Source organism: Octopus bimaculoides, chromosome 12, assembly GCF_046866305.1.
Source record: "Octopus bimaculoides isolate indiv1 chromosome 12, ASM4686630v1, whole genome shotgun sequence".
In the NCBI taxonomy this organism is placed as follows: domain Eukaryota; kingdom Metazoa; phylum Mollusca; class Cephalopoda; order Octopoda; family Octopodidae; genus Octopus; species Octopus bimaculoides.
The window spans coordinates 65146111-65151260 of NC_142939.1; positions in this window are offsets into that span (position 1 = coordinate 65146111).

Below are 5150 nucleotides of genomic sequence, written 5' to 3' on the forward strand. Positions count from 1 at the left end.
TACGTGGCACCTTGGGCAAGTGTCTTCTATAACCTCGGGCCGACCAAAGCCTTGTGAGTGGATCTGGTAGACAGAAATTGAAAGAAGCCCGTCGTATATATGTGTGTGTGTGTGTGTGTGTGTGTATTAGTGTGTGTGTGTGTGTGTGTGTGTGTGTATAGACTAAGTACTAAGCTTACAAAAAATGAGTCTAAGGGTTGACTTGTTCGACTAAAAGCGATGCTTCAGCATGGCCGCAGTCAAATGACTGAAACAAATAAAAGAATATATATATGTATGTGTGTGTGTGTTTGTGTATCTGTGTGTGCATGTATCCCCTCCTCCTCCTCCTCCTCCTCGTCATCATCATCACTGGGTATGGAATAGAAATAAGTGCATAAAATAAGTAAAAGCAAAATGATAACAATCAATTAAAAAAACCACTAGCACAGGCTTGATTTTCTTGAAAACTTTGTTTTCAAAAAGAAAAATCTTAATAAGGCTACAATATGTTCGCACTTTCAGATATTCGTTTTACAAAATTCTGCAGGTATGGCTGTGTCATTAAGAAGCTTGATTTGTAACCATGTGGTTTTGATTTCAATCCTACAGCTTGGCACACTGAGCAAGTTCTTATACTGTAGCCCCATTCCAATTAATGCTTGCGAATGAATTTTAGTAGACAGAAACTATATGGAAACCTGTTGTATATATATATATATATATATAGAAAGAGCAAATACCATATTTAATTCCATAACTGATGAGCACAGGGTTACATAATCAGACTGTTACCTAACACTCCATTGAGCTCCTAGTGGGAAATTGATTGGTAAGATCAGCCATAATGGATATATATTACTGTACACTCTGATTAATGTATACATAAAAAACAATAAACGTTGCCCTTTCAAAGCCTCGCCAGGCTCATGGGCCCGGTTTCCCGGTTTCTATGGCGTATGTGTTCCCCCCCAGCTGGACGGGATGCCAGTCCATCACAGCGTTACTCAACAAACAGGAAGAAAGAGTGAGAGAAAGTTGGGGGCGAAAGAGTACAACAGGGGTCGCCACCACCTCCTGTCAGAGCCTTGTGGAGCTTAAGTGTTTTCGCTCAATAAACATGCACAACGCCTGGTCTGGGAATCGAAACCGCGATCCTCTGACTGCGAGTCCGCTGCCCTAACCATTGGGCCATTGCGCCTCCAAATACATACATACATATACATACATATTATGAACTCTCCCGAACAACTTCACAAATGATTTGTTTATAGTGCTCAAATATTTGTGTTCACATAAACTCCCTCCATCCAATCAACATTACCTGTACAGGTGTACCATGTGCCACATGTCAGATGACAAAATAATTGCAGAGCAACATGAAATGAAGTGCTTTGCTCAAGAACACAACGCAACACCCAGTCTTGGAATCGAAACCACAATCTCATAATCATGAGTGCAACATCTTAACCACTAAGCCATGTGCCTTCACACACACACACATATGTATATATACATACATGCATACACACATACATATATATATATATATATATATATATTGACACGTAAAAAGCACCCACTACACTCTCGGAGTGGTTGGTATTAGGAAGGGCATCCAGCAGTAGAAATCTTGCCAGATCAGATTAGAGCCTGGTGCAGCCTCCTGGCTTGCCAGTCCTCAGTCAAACCGTCCAACCCATGCCAGCATGGAAAGCGGACGTTAAATGATGATGATGATGATGATAATGATGTATGAGTGTGCATGTGTGTGTATGTGTAATTGAGTTTTTGTTTATTTCCCTACCACTACTTGAGAATCAGTATTGGTTTGTTTACATCCCTATAATTTAACCATTTTGCAAAAGAAGTCAAATAGAATAAGTACCAAGTTTTTAAAAAAAGAGTCCTGGGGTTCATCTGTTTGCCGTAGCATGGCTGCAGGACAATGGCTAAAACAAATACTAAAAAAAAAGTTTAAAAAAAGGAAAGATAAAAAATGAACTTCTAAGTAGCTCACATTTTTTAATCTTTTTTTCTTCAATGTCGTGTCTTTTTCACCATTTTAAGGAAAAACTTTTCTATTCTTGAATGTCTAATCTGGAAGCCACAGGATATTCAAGTATTCAGTTTTTGCTGGAGTAACACAAGGAAATTCAGAACATAAATATAGTAAAGAGTTTCCTTCTTTGTCCAGCCTTTACAGTGTCCTCATGTTTAATTTTGTGCTGGAGATATTTTTTCAACAGTAAGTATTGACTAAACAGATTTAGTAAGAATTGATTTGTTTTCAATACAGAGATCAATTAAGTGCTTTTGTGCTAAATAGTTTTACAGTAGTAATTAAATAATTTTAATAAGGTTTCAGTTAAAGCATTTTTGTTAATGATTGGTTAAATAATTTCCATTGGTGAATGGATTTCGTAAAGATTAATTTAAACATTTTGATAAGAGTTTCGAAATAAAGAATAGTTGATTATTTTTGGATTAAATAGTTTTTAAATGAGAATTGATAAAAATAGATTTTATTAATGTTTGGTTAATTAAATGTTAGTGAGAATGAGAAAATGATAAAAAAATTTACTAATGACTGATTAGATTATTTTTATTAAAGCTTAATTTAATTGGTTTAGTAAGTAGTGGTTAAATAGTTTTAAATTAGGATTGATTAATTCATTTGGGCACAGATTTGGCTATGTGAACCACATGGTTTCAGGTTCAGTCCCTTTGTGCAGCACCTTAGACCCGTGTCTTCTAATATAGCCCCAGACTGACTGATGTGAGTGAATTTGGCTGAAGGAAACTGTATGGAAGCCTGTCAGTATGTATGTATGTATACACACACACACACACACACATATATATATTATATATATATATATATATATATATTTATATATGTGTGTCCTCTTGGAGCACATCTGCTTATTCCAGTATTACAATCCAGTTTGTAGTTGTTTTAGTTGTATTATTTGATTCTTTGAAGAATTTTTAATAGCAAATTTCTTATATGTTCATCCAACACCTATGACTTTGTAATTCCTATTAGCAAATGAAACATGTGTAATGGTGAATAAATAATACCAAGAATGTTTTTCCAACTTTCTGTTTTGATATCTATATCTATATCTATATATCTATATATCTATCTATATATATATATATATATATATATATATATATATATATATGTAGTTATACAAATATTTAAAAAGAGGTCATGGGTGGAATGCTTTTGATCAGAGGCCTCCTCAATCAGAACTGACCTGATATATTAACAAGTGAGATTCTGTTATGACAGTGAGTATTCCAGTTGATCTGATCAGTGAAACAGCCTACTCACGAAATTAACATGTGAGTGGCTGAGTACTCCATAGACACACGTAATCTTAACATAGTTCTCAGGGAGATTCAGTGTGATACACAAAATGTGACGAGGTAAACCCTTTGAAATACAGGTGCTGTTCATTTTTGCCAGCTGAGTGGACTGGAGCAACGTGAAATAAGTGTCTTGCTTAAGGACACAACAGGCCATTGGGAATTGAACTCACAGCCTTATGATCATGAGCCAAATACCCTAACCCACTGGTTCTCAAAGTGGGAGGTATTTCCCCCTTGGGGGCAGTGGAAAGTTCCAAGGGGGCATTGAAGAAAAGCGGGGCGATAATGGGGGTAGCAATTCATGTAAAAACAACAAAATAATGGATTCATTTCTATTTGTGAAATAGTTGCTTTGAATTTGCTTCAGAAAGAGGTCTAGGTTTGTGATGGTTAGTTGGGGTGGGGACACTAAGAATGTGGTCTGGGTGTCAAGGGGGCAGCAGCCCAAAAAAAGTTTGGGAACCACTACCCTAACCCATGAACCATGTGCCTTCACAGTGTGTATATATACACATGATAAGTTTCTACTCACAAGTCATTGTTCAACCTGAGGTTATAGTACAGTGGTCCCCAAACTTTTATGAGTTGCTGCCCCCTTGGCACCCAGGCCACATTCATAGTGTCTCACTACCATAAACATAAACCATTTTTTGTAGCAAACTGAAAGCAATTGTATTTCACAAATAAAACTTAACCTAAAGAACCCATTATTTTGGTCACTCCATTATTACCCCACTTCTCTTCAATGCCTCCTGAATCTCTCTACTGCTCCCAGAGGGGCAGTACTGCCCACTCTGGGAATCACTGCCACAACAACAATAATAATAATAACAGCAACATTTTCTTTCTCACCTTTTTTTGTTCTTCCCTTGTATGTCTATCTCTTTTTTACTTTCTTTTTTCTTCAGTATAAAAGAAAAGAAAAAACCCATTATAATTAAGACATTTACCCAAGGTGCTGGTACAGAAGACTGAACTTGAAACCCCGTGGTTGCTAGGAGAACTTTCTTAGCCACACAGCCATGCCAATATGAAGCCTAAAATAAATTTAAAATGAAATAAAATCAAGGAAGTACTAAGCATAACTCCAAGAAACTGTAGAACCACAACAGTTGTATGGTTTCTGAAATAGGTAGTGGGTCGTTTTCCAAATAAAGATGATTTTCAGAGAGAAATTTGATCAAAATCTTCCTGTAGTCATGACTGTTGACATTAGCTGTGCTTCTCTGTCCATTTCCTTGCACCTTCGGACTGAAACAGCAAGATACAGAGGTCAGTAGGTGCCATTTTTTCTTCAGTTTCAAGTTTCTTGTCACCTTGTGTATTCAATGTTGAAGCACGTCTGCACATGACTCTCTCTCTCTCTCTCTCTTTTTTTATTGATACAAGAAACATTTCTGAATGAGTTGTTAAGGTTCGCAAAAAGCTGTCAGTAACAACAACAGCAATAACAACAACAACAATAACAATAATATTTTCTTTCTCACCTTTTTTCTTCTTTCTTTCTATATTTATCTCCTTTTCACATTTTTTTCTTGAGTAAAAAAAAAAGCCCCATTATAATTAAGACATTTGCTGTGACCTTTCCCAGTGAGCAAACAAAAGTGACAAGTGTATCTATTCCTTATTTTTATGGAAACTGAACTTTTTTGTGTTTGTTTTCTCTCTCTCTCTTTCTCTCTCTCTCTCTCTCTCTCTCTCTCTCTCTCTCTCTCTCTCTCTTCTTTGACTTCACATTCTTTTGAGCAGTATGTTTGCTTTGACTGTATTGTTTAGTTCACATTTATTTT